Source organism: Culex quinquefasciatus, chromosome 2, assembly GCF_015732765.1.
Source record: "Culex quinquefasciatus strain JHB chromosome 2, VPISU_Cqui_1.0_pri_paternal, whole genome shotgun sequence".
Classification (NCBI taxonomy): Eukaryota; Metazoa; Arthropoda; class Insecta; order Diptera; family Culicidae; genus Culex; species Culex quinquefasciatus.
Window position 1 is genome coordinate 95,081,270 of NC_051862.1, and position 15,461 is coordinate 95,096,730.

The 15,461-nt window shown below is 39.4% G+C and overlaps 1 protein-coding gene and 1 long non-coding RNA gene across 2 annotated transcripts in view; both read left to right on the top strand.

Annotated features, from left to right (window-relative positions):
* Window positions 1–15,461, top strand: part of LOC6036854 — a 267,806-nt gene that overhangs the window by 118,708 nt on the left and 133,637 nt on the right. The window lies entirely within an intron of this gene.
* Window positions 10,262–15,461, top strand: part of LOC119767888 — a 44,324-nt gene continuing 39,124 nt past the window's right edge. The window contains exon 1 of the long non-coding RNA XR_005277768.1: window positions 10,262–10,314. This is a non-coding gene — a long non-coding RNA (uncharacterized LOC119767888). The remainder of the gene's footprint in view (window positions 10,315–15,461) is intronic.

Below are 15,461 nucleotides of genomic sequence, written 5' to 3' on the forward strand. Positions count from 1 at the left end.
GAGTGTGGGGTTGGGAAAACAAAGAGTTTTCCCGACCCACTAAACCAGTCCTTGAACGCCGTGCCCTTTTCCCCGGGACCACCTTTCGGTATAACTTCGGGGGGAGGCGTTGCATTTTCTGCACTAGTCTACTTACAGGATCCATGCCGGGTGCTAGAACCATTTCCTGTTCTACATACATATGAGTCCATGCGAGGGTTTAACCGCGCCCAAGAATCGCGTTGCTTTTGATCGGTTAGTCATATGCAGCTCCTCTCCTTGGACCATCGAGACGTGTACCGATTTGGTAGAGCCAACCGTCATAACGTGCTCTCCTTCACAGCCACACTCGTGGGTTCTCAACTCCTGTGACCATCGAGACGTACCGATTTGGTAGAGCCGACCATCATAACGTGCTCTTCTTCACAGCCACACTCGTGGGTTTTCGACTAGGCTCCTAGTCGTTCCTCCTCTGGTCGTCTCTCCATTTCCGCTGGAGAGCCGAAGTGATCTGCGTCACCGCTCCGACGACCGCATTCCACTTGGCGATGTCGCTGCACATTCTTCGCACCACATTGTCCGGGCTGGTGTCTGCTCCGATAATGGCCAGCATTTCGCTTCGCGCTGCCTCGAAGCGAGGACAGCCAAACACCACGTGCTCCGGTGTTTCCTCGCAATCGACGCAGTCCGGACAGAGAGGGGACTCTGCATGTCCGAACCTGTGCAGGTACTTCCTGAAGCAGCCATGGCCCGACAGGAACTGTGTGAGGTGGAAGGTGACCTCTCCATGCCTTCTGCTCACCCACGTGGATACGGACGGGATAAGCCGATGCGTCCATCTGCCTTTCTCCGTGGTGTCCCACTCACGTTGCCACCTTGCCAGCGATTCGGCTTTCGCAGCTTCGGATACCTCTCGTGCCTCTCCGGGTGTAGCGCACGGTGTCCTCCTCCAGTGTGATGCCGATGGGGATCATTCCGGCTATGACGCCAACTGCTTCCGACGAAATGGTCCTGTACGCGCTTGCAACCCGCATGGCCATCAGTCTCTGCGTTCTGTCGAGCAGCGCTCGATTTCGCTTCGTCCCCAGCGCCGTCCACCATACCGGTCCGCCGTACCTAAATATGGACGTCGCGACACTTGCCAAGAGTCGGCGCCTACTGCTCCTGGGTCCAGCGTTGTTCGGCATAATCCTCGACAGTGCCATGATCGCCTTAGCCGCCTTCTCGCAGGCGTAATCGACGTGGCTGTTGAAGTTCAGCCGGTCATCCACCATCACCCCGAGGTACTTGAGCGCTCTCTTCGAGTGCACGACGTGTTCTCCAACGTGTAAATGGGCCTGCTGCACCTTTTTGTGGTTACTAACCAGTATCATCTCGGTCTTGTGGTGAGCGATCCGCAGCTTCACCTCGAGCATCCAGTTCTCGATCATTGCGATTGCCTCCATAGCCAGCACTTCGACCTCCTCGACATTTTCGCCGGTTACCGTCAGCACTATGTCGTCTGCAAAGCCAACAATCTCTACGCCGTTGGGTAGCCCCAGTGTCAACACTCCGTCATACATTCCGTTCCACAGTGCTGAACCCAGAATGGATCCCTGCGGAACTCCCGCGGTAACAACAACGGTTTTTTGTCCATCGGCAGTGTCGTAGACCAGCACGCGGTAGTTAGCAAGTGTGAGTGAGTGAGTGAGTGAGTGAGTGAGTAAGTGGGAGTGAGTGAGTGAATGAGTGAGTGAGTAGATGAATAGTTGAGTCAGAAAATGAGTGAGTGAGGTAGTGAGAGATTAGTAAATGAGTGATTGAGTGAGTGAGTGAGTGAGTGAGTAAGTTAATATAGATACCAGTAAGTGAATGATTTAGTAAATAAATAAGTAAGTGAGTAAGTAAGTAAATGACACAGGAAGTAAGTAAATGAGTGTGAATGAATGAGAATGTTAGTGAGCGATAAATCAATACAATCAAACATGATATTAAACAAATTTAGCATTCTCTACAAGTTATTCAAACTTTAATTTAAGAGAAAGTTGGATTTGCAAATACTTGTTTGTCTTTTTTCAAAGCTACGCCAGAAGATGTACGAAACAAAAAGTTCAAGCAAATTTGAAATTTTCTACCCACTCAGTGATGACTTCTGGGGCTTTCAAATCCCGGTGGTAAAAACACCGGATGCATCGCATTTTTTTCAGGGAACAGGTGAAAAAGATATTTGCCTCTTTCTCGTTGAAAGCAGACTCCCCAGAAAAAAAGATGAGGCAGTATGAGTGGATATGGCATTTTTTTCGCCACTTTTTTGCCACACCTTTCCTCTGGCTAACCTCACTTTAAACGCTATTCCTTTGGGTAATTAATATTTAATATAGTTTCCACTGGTCTTTCAAGGGTGATACTTTTTTTCTGTTGTTCCTTCCCCCCCACTCAACCCAACGCGAGTGACAATCGGACCGGGAAATTGGAGCATGAAAAATTAATCCTTTGACAGTGCCGCCACCATCGACCGGATTAGTTCCCTTTTCTAGCTCGACACCAGGAAGACGTAACAAAAGGGTCACCTGGAGAGGGCCGGTCACGGTGACCTCGTGTTACGGCCAGAGTACAAAACAAAAAAAGGGAGAGGAAGTGATGGTGACCAAGCCGGCCTTCAGGCAAAGGTGTAAGCATAATAAATTTGCATAATATATCGTTACATAATCAAAATAAATGACGAGCATTTTATCCTGCTTGGGAGTGACATAAAAGAGGAAAAAATAGAGTGGAAAATTAGGCACCAGCGTTTGGCTTCGGTCAGGTGAGGCCGGGAAAATGTATCAATCACTGGCAAACGTGGTTAAAAGTAGCTGTTTTGTTTGGTGCCCGTACGGTGATCTAATTTAGTAGAGGTTGGTAAAATTACTCTTGAGCTTGGGGAGTCTGAAATGGTATAACGTGGTTGATTTATTGAGTAATAAAGTATTTTTCAAAAGTGGTTGATGAATCACAAAGTATTTTTGGTTCAGCAGACTTGTAGACAGGAAGCAAAGTTAACAAATGCAAAATATTTTCTTTGCTTTTTTTATTAAATAAAAAATCTAGAGAAATCGAAAGACTTGACTAGGAAAATAATGCGAAATGGTCGAGAAATGTTCAAGGAACAGGAACAGGAACAGGAACAGGAACAGGAACAGGAACAGGAACAGGAACAGGAACAGGAACAGGAACAGGAACAGGAACAGGAACAGGAACAGGAACAGGAACAGGAACAGGAACAGGAACAGGAACAGGAACAGGAACAGGAACAGGAACAGGAACAGGAACAGGAACAGGAACAGGAACAGGAACAGGAACAGGAACAGGAACAGGAACAGGAACAGGAACAGGAACAGGAACAGGAACAGGAACAGGAACAGGAACAGGAACAGGAACAGGAACAGGAACAGGAACAGGAACAGGAACAGGAACAGGAACAGGAACAGGAACAGGAACAGGAACAGGAACAGGAACAGGAACAGGAACAGGAACAGGAACAGGAACAGGAACAGGAACAGGAACAGGAACAGGAACAGGAACAGGAACAGGAACAGGAACAGGAACAGGAACAGGAACAGGAACAGGAACAGGAACAGGAACAGGAACAGGAACAGGAACAGGAACAGGAACAGGAACAGGAACAGGAACAGGAACAGGAACAGGAAATTTAATGGCATGGAAAAGTGCACAACTTTTTACAAGCAGATTGTAAACTCTTTCAAGTAGTGTTATTTCTGAATGGAGTCAAAGTCAATTACGAAGAATTCTTAGTACACATTGAAATGATAAATTTGCTCTACACGTACGAACTTCAGACATGCTATCTTTTTCTCTATGAATTATTAACTGAATCCGTCCCAAGATGATCCCTATCGCCAACAACTCAGCCAGAGCTGAGATAAAAAACACTTGGAGTTTCCTACCGTAACAAAGGGCTTGAAAACCGGAAATCTAGAACCTGCCACTACAGAACCAGAACGGAAGGCAGGTGGGCAGAGATATACAATTCCACCCCGTACACTCAGACGTGTGCTTCCGAGGCGGAAACGAAATTTGCATGCAAATGTTCCAACCATTCTCGTTAGAGCTCGTGTTCTCTATTCTAATGAAACAAATATCCAAATGCGAATGTGTACACATTGTATATGGTTGTTTCCCAGCGTTTCTTGGAACATCATCCCCCACCATCGAGCAATGTGTTTCGGAATTCTGCCAGCCGGTAAGATTCGATTCCCTGAAGACAACCTATAAATAAGCCCGAGCCATTTCCGCCAAAACAACAACCTTGGCAGCTCGTCTTCGTCTGCTTTTTCACAAGAATTTTGGGGTAATTAAAAGATGAAAAAGCCAACGAGGCTTGCCGCGGTGGGAATTTTAACTATTTCCACGCGCGCGTAATAATTAATTAACATTTTGGCGAAAAATTTCCCTCCCAAAAAAAAAAAAAGATCCAAGCTGCCTTGGAGTGCAAACTTTTTTCCTCTCCCCCCTTTCGAAACCTGGAGAAGTCGTCAAAGTAGGCAGTGTGGGAAATCCCTTAAGAAAACATGCTCCAGCATAATCCACTCTCGAGCGACTTCCTCTCGCAGCAGGCCATGGGCTTGGGTCCCTCTCTCTATACATTCTAATTACGCAACGGATGGTTGCTTTGTTCAATGAGGTCTTCCCCCCTTAAAAAGATACAGGGATCCCCTCTTGGAATAATGGAGTGGAAATTTTACAACAAGGCAGTCGGCCAAAAGATGAAAAGTCACATGGAATGGTAGTCGCAAAAGGCAACCAGCAAAAATCGGAAAATTATTTCTCGGTAAGCTGATTATGCCATTCGGAGGATTATGATGCGGTGATTGGGGATTTGCAAAATGGGAACCAGCTTTCAATAATGAATATTTGAGGTTTTTAACTTTTGGTAAAAAATGCGAGTTTTTGCTTCTCAAAAGAAGAAACTTTAAAAATAATTCAACTCAAAGATGAAAAAGCTAAAGTGAATTGATTTGCATGAAATTTGGGATATTTAAATGTGTTTCATTTTCATTTAATTTATGTGCGGTTCCTATTTTTGAAAAAAAAAAAAACTTCTGATTTGATTGCTAGAACTGAGATTTTTTTTAAATTGACTGATCCCACATTATTCAATAAAGTCGTTTAAAACAATCGACAACATCTAGCCAACTTTCCCACCACACAGACGTGTCTTTCTGATCACACCGCCGTCAGACCGCCACTCCATCAGGAACACTCCGGTTGCTTCCGGACAAATTAGCCCTGCTAATGAAGATTTATGGCCATCGTGTCTTTTCCCGCCTCTGCAGTCAGCAGCGGCCAAGAACAGAAACCAGAAGACAATCCGCACCACCACCAGCGACAATTATTGCTACAATGGCAATTTCCTTAAGTTTTGGGGTTGAATTTGGACACCGAACTACGCAGTGCGGACAATTCTTGGACCGCCTAAGATGCTTTTCCACAAGTTTGAAAGGTCGCCTTCTTTGGCAACACTTTTTCGGCAGCTGCTCAAACACGGAGGCTGAGGCTGAGAAGCAAACAGAAACCAAAGCTAATCCAATTTCTCCAACCAAACCCCCTTCAGCAGAATCTTCATCGTCGTCGCCAACCACATCGTCATCGTCAGCAGCTCTTTTCCCAAGCAGAGCACAAACAAGCTCTTTAATGAACTCATTCCGAAAACAGATGACTTGTCTACTTCCATCAGCGCGTGTGCCCTTTTGCTTTCTTTCTATCTCCTCAGACCACGTGTCAGCCCAACATGTCGTCACATTTGGGATCTCGAAGAAGCTTGGAAGTTCATTACCAAAGCCAATTGGTGATCGGCACTCAACTTGACGATGTGCGGTTTTCCAGGATTGTGATTGTTCTTTCTTGAATTATATAGCTTTCATAAAGTGTTAAGAAAACTAACACAGCTCAACATTTTGAAAGTTAATGTCATTGTTGAGTTTTCAAGAATGCATGTTTTATTATGACTCTTTTTGCCTTCTTGCCTTCTGAGGTATGGCTCTAAAAATTACAGCTCGTAGACCCACCTTCATGTATACCTATCGACTCAGAATCGAAAACTGAACAAATTTCTGTCTGTGTGTGTATGTATGCAACCAAAATTCTCACTGAGTTTTCTCAGCACTAGCTGAACCGATTTTGTTCAATCGGGTCGCACTCGACTCAGTTTATGGTCCCATTCGTCGCTATTGAATTGTTTGAAGTTTCGATATGTAGTTCAAAAGTTATGAATAACAATGTTTTTCACAAATATGCGGAGCGGATGCTAGAAAAGTGACCAAAAACCAACTCAAGTCTCAGTATGTTATACATCGTTAGTTAAGTAATTGAAAGACCTGTCAAACGAGTCTAAAATTTTGAAGATTTGGCAACCGTGCCATAAGCTATGACCACTTTAGTTTTATGTATGGCTGTTTTGACGCTTTTTTTATTTTAGTGGTTCCGTACAAAATCCAAGTTTAATGCCAGATGTAAATTATTTCCGGATTTTTTGTGTGTCCAATTTTGGGTGAGGAGTGAGGAAAGTACTAACCAGGGATGCCAGATTTGTCTTTGTTTCACAAAAAGGCTTTATCGGTAGTTTTCCATGATCGTATATTGATTTATTTGAACTTTTATTAAGTGTACACTGTACACACATCCACAGACTTTTTAACTAACTTGTCCAGACATTTCAAAAAACCATATGGCATCCCTGGTACCAAACATATGTTGGATTCTAAGGTACTTTTTCCTTGGTTTTTGGGATAATTTCAGATAAAGTTTCGAAAACATCAAAAAATTGTAATAAAACGTTTCCCTAAGTGTCAAATAATAATGAATTATGATTTAAAGTCTTTTGAGATCCATCCATTACAAATTTGATGAACTTGACCATGTTTCTGTCGAATTTCAGTGACTATTTCTATGAAATGTTCTTTTAAAAACGATAAAACAAATCTTTAAAAAAAGTTGCGATAGACCATAGACCTGGTTTAAAATCGATTGTAAGAGTTTGTCTTATCGATTTAAAAAAAAAATTTCATAAAATTGTTTTTATTAGGTCCTTTTTGGTACTGGGACCTGGTTAGGACCGAGTCGGCTTTTTGTAATTACATTTGACTTAATAATTACAGAGGATCTTTTGTGTAAAAGTTAGTGGGATGGGAGCCGATTACCCGCGGCCTGCTCGGGGTTAGTAGGGAAGGGATTGATGTTAAAGACAAGGCGTGGGAAGGGAAGGGGGATTGTGTAGGGGTCTTGGTTGGCTCTGCTGGCCTTTGCTTCTGTCCTCAGCCGCACGTCGGTGATTTTAAAGTTATTGGTAATAAGCCAATCAGCACCCTTACAATACGGCTCAAATCATCCTTGAAGAGCAAAATATGGTATACAGTCGACTCTCTGGTTGTCAATATCCAAGGGACCGTCGAGGAAGAGAATCATCAGATTACAGAACGATGCAAAATGAAGACTCGATTGAAAATATGTTTTCTTGGTACCCAGCTATGGGAGAGAATCATGGCAACGTTCAGCAAACAAAAACAAACTAATGTCAAACACACTCCAAAGCTTCGTTTCGCAAAGAAAAATGTCTATGCAAGCCATGAGATAGTGACAATATTGACAACCGGAAGAGATTTTTAAAGCAAACAGAATCCAAGGGACCGTCGAGGAATAGATCCTTCAAGCAAGAGAAAATATCGAGGAATAAAGCCAATCGAAGTATGCAGTTTGAAGGGTCTGAAGAATTCATCGATAGATGGAGCAATATTGATATCGAGAAGATCGACAGCCAGAGAGTCGACTGTAATTCTGAAATTCAAAAAAATAAATAACTGTAGATATTTGGATACCAAATTTTGGTATTTTTGTGGTATTTCGATTTGTTATCAAATTCCTCTGAAACTATTAGAAAATTTTGACCAAATTCGACACGGTAATTAATTTTGCATTAGAATCGCATTGCCAAACGAATTTTGTCATTGGAAATGATAAAAAAAATCAAGGTTGTTTGTTATTTATTGACATATCCACCAAGGAAATTTATAAAATCGATGATTATTTTCTTAGTCGGAATACCAAACTTTGGTATTTTGTGTTATTTCAGTATTCTGCAAATTCTACTAGAACAATGGGAAAATATTAATATTTCGAATTTCTGATATTTCATAAAAAATATTTTCAGAGGTGGGCATGACTTCTACATTTGAAAAAAGTCATGTAATTAGCAAATAAGTTTTTAAACTTAGTAATATTGCGGATGATTAAAAAATTTAAGTTAAGTCACTATTCAATCACTGTTATAGATTTTAGAGTATTTTTTTAAATAGAATAGACAATCACACCGTCTTTTCAGACTGAATTTACTAACTAAACGGGACAAACACAGAACACCCAGAGGAGATGGGCGGGAATCGAACCCGGGCCCCTTAGCACACATGAGGGATCAGCAGCCGAAGCCGCTAACCACCGCGCCACGGGGTCCTCAAATTTTGATAGCTTTTTTGTATGGAAAGCTGCCAAAATAGTATGGATGCTTGTAAGGACGAACTAATGATCCAAAACCAATCCATCCAAAACAAAAATGACAAAAAAAAAATCTGATAAATTTGCTCATTCTTGGGAGAATTGCTCTAAATTGCCTACTTTCTGAAAAAATCAGTCCCGGATTTCACTTGATAACATGCCGTTTATCTTTTTTTAACTTTTGGTTATTGTTACTTATTTTTATGTTGTTTTTCAATTTTCAAACTTTTTGCTATAAGGCTGCGTTTAGATATAGTCTGGGACATAACAAAAGTATCTGCATACTTATTTCGAATTAAAATCTAGAAGATCAAACACAGTTTGGCCCAAAAAATGTTATTTTTTTCGAAATATTCTTCTTGGCTTTGGTTTAAATCTCGGTGAACGCAAAAAAAGTTTTTTTGTGAGCTTACACACATATTTTTATGAGTTAAAATTAGAAGTATTGCAAATTTGCAACCACAAGACACATCGATATCAGAGCATCGTTTTCTGATATCTTTTTGCAGAACTTCTGACAAATTTGTCAGACAATTTGTTTTCTCATTTTTGCTTGTTTAAAATAGCTTTTATAGTTTTTTTTTCAAAATCTTCGAAAATAGTTTCTCAACCAATGAAACCTTACCCCGTGGAAAACAACAACGCTCCAAGAAATCTCACTTCCAAAGCTGAAAATATGTTATTTCGTCATCGAAGGTTGAACGAAAATTTCCCAAAAAATATAAACAAACTTTCCAACGGAAAGCGCGCTGTAAAATTCCAAATTTAGCGATTCTGAGAAAATCAACATCATCGCGAAAGTTCGAAGCAGAGTCATGAAACTAAATTGCAACGAACTCTCTATCCCTCCCGCTTGCTACGATGCGTATGCTTTTGGTTGATTCAATTTTAATAAATAATGCGAACGTTGGTGGAAGCTGCAGCAGCTGGTTGGGTTGTTGATTTTGGACCAGCTGTTTGAGGGTTATTTTTTTTTCTTTCGTTGGATAGCCATCAACATTGAGTGGAGTTCACAGCTTGATGAGCTTCTGGGTAGTGATGAGAGGGAAAACGGATGAAGGGTTCATCAAGTTGGATCAATTTTGAGGGTTTTATCGTTAAAAGGAGAGGGCGTTGCTGAAGAAATTTCAAGAAACTTTTTTTTTCATTTTGTTTGGTAAAGCAATTCTTTAAACCTTCAAGAGAATAAACTTTTAAACTTAGTGTTTGAATTTTGAATCAACATTATTTTCTTTTGCAAATTTTGAAAAAAAAGAAACAAAATATGTTGACTCCAATAAGAGTCCATCCACGTCGATGACCACGATGACACATCAATTTTGGCAACCATCAGAAGTCCACTCCGAAGCACCACCAAAGTTGATTTATGGAAAACGAAAATCTTCGCTCCAACCCAAGCATGAGAGTGAAGAAAGTTAAATTATGCTTTCATGTCAAGTTCAGTGCCGGCAAAGACTGCGGCAATAAAGTTTGAAACAATGAAAAAGCAAAAATAAGAGAAGAGCTTTTCTCGTCATTGGCGACAAATTGAGCTTGACTTTTTCGGAAGGGGGGAGTTCAGCCAGTGGCAGATTGATGGCCACTCAAGTTTTGCTAATTTTAGCTAAGTGGTTTGAGGGCCTTTTTTGCTAATGGAGAGAATAAGCTTTTTTTTGGGTATTTGATGAAAAAATTGAATGACTTTGATGTTGTCATTGTCGAGTTTGGAGAATTTTTCGCTAATTTTGTCTTTTTTCTTCTCTCTTTTCAGGTACGAATTGAAGCTGAGTCATCTCTTTGAGAACACCATTCATCGGAAACTGATTGAAGGTGATTTCTTCGTATAACAAGTACTTAAATTGGACCAGTTCAATTTATTACTGTGCAAACTTTCCTCATATTCTTCGCTCAATAAAGTCCGGCTTGATTTTGTTGCTCACATTTTACGCGCACAATTAGTTGCAGAAAATTTGATGAACCACCACCACGACCTGACAAGTGCTGTGAGAAAAGACTAACTCGTGGTGGAAAAAATCGTGCAAAATGCCGCAATGACTAATAACATTAAACCTCCTGAATCAATACCGGACCGGACTTCGTTCCGTCTTGATGACGTTGTGTTTTTATTTTTGGGCGGTGGCGGTGCGGGCGATGAAATTTCAATTCAATGAAGTAATGATTTGGGCTCGTTTTTCCCTCGTCTTTATTCTATCCACCTTATCCGCAAATTGTAATCATTAGAACAGGATGTATACGGGCTGAGTGAGGTTTGAGATTGGGTTTGGGTATGGATTTTTTTTTAGCTCAATGAATCAGGATCTTGACATGACATGACCGGTATTAGTTTCTTAATTGAATTGCGGGGTTTTTGGCGGTGGATGGGTATCATGTTAATCACTCTGGTTAATTATAGCTTGCGGGAAGAGTTGTTCAATCTGCAAACATTTTTCATGTTTTCTTTTAAATGAGGGTTTTGTTTTGAAAAATTTCGGTTAGATTTGTCTATAATATACATGCTTTTTTAGTCACTCTGTTTTAATTTCATTCTATCAAACAATTTTATGAAAAATAACTTTGTCCTATAGACTTATTGCGGTGTCAACTCAGTGAAGCTAATGAAACCAGATGGTCGAGAACCAAGATGATTTTTTTTGCAAAGACTTATTAGATTTCTTGAGTAGGGAAACATATTTATTAGGTTTCCAATTTAGTTGGAAATAAATGCAGTCTTAAGAAAAATAACTAATTCAGAATGATTTATTTAAAATAATAATTCCATTGAACAGTTAGTACCGTTTTGGTCTAATTGAAAATGTTATATAGAGCATTTCTCTGAAATTTCGGTCATTCGATTTTATTTTTGTATTTTTTTAATCCGGCTGAAACTTTTTTGCTGCTCGGTCTGCCCAAAGAAGCCCAAAGAGCATCATTAGTTTGTCCATATAATTTTCCATACAAATTTGGCAGGTGTCCATACAAAAGGCTTCATCCATAAAGTACGTCACGCTAAAATCTGCCAAAATTTACCCCCCCTCCCCTCCTTTGTCACGCTTTCCCTATACTTATAACACGCACTGTCACACTTTCTCAGACCCCCCCCCCCCTCCCCCCCCTAGAGCGTGACAAACTTCATGGATGACTCCAAAGTGATTTATGAAAATTCAAAAATCTGTATCTTTTGAAGGAGTTTTTTGATCGATTTGGTGTCTTCGACAAAGTTGTAGGTATGGATAAGGACTACACTGAAAAAAAAATAATTCACGTTAAAAAAATTGTGATTTTTAATTTCACTTTTTGTCACTAAAACTTGATTCGCAAAAAACACTTTTTTTTAATTTTTTTCCATTTTCTGATATGTTTTAGGGGACATTAAATGCAAACTTTTTAGAAATATCCAGAATGGGCAAAAAATCTTCCACCGAGATATGAATTTTTGAATCAATACTATTTTTTCAAAAAATCGAAATACCGGTCGCAAAAAATTTTCAACCTCATTTTTCGATGTAAAATCGAATTTGCAATCAAAAATTACTTTAGTGAAATTTTGATAAAGTGCACCGTTTTCAAGTTATAGCCATTTTCAGGTAACTTTTTTGAAAATGAGTTTTTGACCCTCGGTGCTTCGAAATCAAGTTCCAAGTGTGCTAATTCAAAGTCATCGTCAAACTTGTTTAGACTACTTACGAATTTTTGTATCCAAACAAAATTTCATCCTTTTGTTAGGAACGTGGTGAAACGCAATTTTTGATGAAAGTTTCTAAAATGCATTTTTTTTAAACTGAAATCAGGTGAAAATTACTTAAAAGGAAACGAGGCGCCATGTTTTTAGTATATGTTTTGCTAAATAATTTGTTCATTGAGAGAAAATCGAGAATAAAGCTCAGTTGCGTGATGTTATCCTTTTTCCAACATTAACATTGCAGAAAATAAACTTGATCCCACTGTTATTATACAATAATTTGTGAAAGAACCAGTCATTTATGTATTTTTTACAAGAAATATTGTTTGCAAATGGTTTACACATCCTAAATTCTTGAAACCATTTTCAAACAATGGTGACAAATATTATAGGTTAAAAATTATTTTTTCAGAAAATTTACATAAAAATGATTTTAACTTAATCGAAGCAGTTTGAACAATTTTAGAACCAATTTCTGAAAAGTGGAACTTTTTTAGCTCTTATATCAAAAAGAATCAGTTTTCAATATTGTTTGTTTTGATTTGAGATTTCACCTAACAAATTGATGTTTGACATGAAATTTCACTCAAAAAGCAAAAAGCAGGATAGCAAAAAATGTTGTACACAGCAAATAATGTAGTAATCCAGCTGCGTGTAAAAGGCCTGGGTGTAAAATGAGTTTTGCATTATTTAATGAAATTCTGTGTAATTTTACACTCTGAAATATGTAGCCCATCAGTATGGGAAACCTACTTGACCGAAATGTCAAGCTCATATGTACGTTTATCCATTCCATATTTTATCGGTCTGATGGCCGAGCGGGCTAAGGCGCCAGTCCTTACTGTAGGTGCTGGGTTAGAGTCTCGTCGGTTGCGACTTTTTTTTTGTTTTTACAAAAATTGTACATGCAGCGTGTAATATTAAGTGTCTTTTTTGACGAAGGTGATGTGCATGCTTTTGCATGCGATTTTACCATCGGATTTTTTGCTGTGTAAGCAATTCGTTGAAAAACTTGATTTTTAAACACTAGTCACCTTTATTGAACTCGGTGAACCTCTTTGGATAAATGTTACTAAACATGTTCGATAACTTATATCTTACTAATTAATTTCAAGGAAATGAAGTTTAAATATTCAGGATTCTTTTCGTACAAGAACCTTCCAATTATCTCCGTCACCACGTCAAACGAATCCCCCGCCAATTTGTAATCATTATGCTGTGCGATGGGCCATTATTCTCACTAATCAGTCCATCAGAGAGAAGAAGAAAAAAACATCCCCCAGGTTGTCAGTCTGGTTGTCTCATAAATCATAAACGAACCACTGTTTTTTTTTTGTTTGCGCTGCTCCTTGTTCCAACTCAAATAGATGTACCCCAGTTTGAAAGTGATGCCCAGATTGCGCTCTAAACATCCATCCATCAATTTGGTCACGCGTATCAAGGCCGGCCAATCACGCGGAAGAAGTGTCACGGCGGCGCGGAAGCACCCGCCGGGGGTGAACTTGACTCTTCCAGCGCCCGAAACGAGGTTTAAATTTTTACCCATTTTAGGTCGTCTGCGAAACAAGTTCAGTGGGCTCTTCGCTAGAAGGCACAAAGCAAATTTTTGTCTGGGGGGAAAAAAGAAGCCTCGCCAAGTGCACAATTATGGCAATTAATCATACAACAAATCCAACCTATCAACTAATAGATCTGCGACCACCCGCGCACCAGCTAAGGCATTCGTCTCTTTTTTCCGTCGTGCTCATCACTCTCGTTCTCATCTCTCATCGTCATTAGCGGGGAAGCGTGACAGGTTTTGCGACTCGGCCCGGTCCCGGGACTTGAACCCTCATCCTTGTATTGCTAAGCTAACATTTTAAAATTGCTTTTGCTGAAATTATTACAGAACATTAATTTTTAGTTGAATCCACAAAAAAAAAAAACATTTTAAAAAGCAAATTAGAAAAATAATCCCTTTTGAAATGTTCCTGCCGAAATATACTCAAGGCACGAGGCGCTATTTAATAATTGCATCTCTCAACGGTAGGGACGGAGGGAACTTGAAATAAAAAGGAAAAGTGACATCACCAGCGCGAGCTCTCATTATACGCGCGAAGCCATTCATCATAATCTCTTCCATTGAAATAATTGCGCTCGAGAATAAAATACCTTCCTGTGAGCTGGGGGTCGACGAAGGTTGACGACGCTCATTTGGCAGAACTAGATCGCACCTCGTGTTTTACATTTTGTTGATGTGAATTAATTGATGCTGTGTTATATTTTCTACAGTGTTCTTCTGTTCTTCTGTTCTTCTGTTCTTCTGTTCTTCTGCTCTTCTGTTATTCTGTTCTTCTGTTCTTCTGTTCTTCTGTTCTTCTGTTCTTCTGTTCTTCTGTTATGTTTTTATGTTTTTATGTTTTTATGTTTTTATGTTTTTATGTTTTTATGTTTTTATGTTTTTATGTTTTTATGTTTTTATTTTTTTATGTTTTTATGTTTTTTATGTTTTTATGTTTTTTATGTTTTTATGTTTTTTATGTTTTTATGTTTTTATGTTTTTATGTTTTATATTGTTATGTTCTTCTGTTTTCTTGTGTTTCTTTTTTTCTGTTCTTCTGTTTTTCTGTTCGTCTGTTCTTTTGATTTTCTGTTCGTCTATTCTTCTAATCTTAGTTTTTTGTCTGTTCTTGTATTCTGTTCTTCTGTTGCTTAGTTTTTCTGTTCTTCTGTTATTTAGTCTGTTGCTTTTCTGTTTTTCTGTTCATCTGTTATCCTGTTTTTTTCATCTGCTGTGCTTTTTTCTTTGGATTTTTTTTTCTGTTTCTATTGCTGTCTCTGTATATTTCTTTTATCCTGTTTTTTTTTCTAATTCTAACAGCTTTTTCTGCTCGCTTTTGTTTCTGTTTTACTGATTTAATTGTTATGGTTGCTCGGATTAATTTATTTGTTTTGTTTGCTCTGTTTTCTGTTGATTTATTATCAAGCTTTCATGTTTTCATTTGTTTAATTGTTTATCGCTTTCAATTGCAAGAGTTTCATTTACACATCATCCCTCAACTAGGGCAAACCGAACCGGTGTGAATTGTCCCGGTGGGAGCCCCATCAGACCGCATTGCATCATGTTGTAAATGACACGCTCCTGTGGCCAACAAACACGTGCCCTTCTTGCACTTTGGGATTTTCATCCCTGCAATTTTCCCTGTGCTCACACTTTCCCAAACTCATCAAGCTGTGTGTTGCACGAGTGTGTGTCTGTGTGTAGGACACTTTAATACCAATATTTACCATACTCTGAACACGTGTGTTTGTTAGTGTG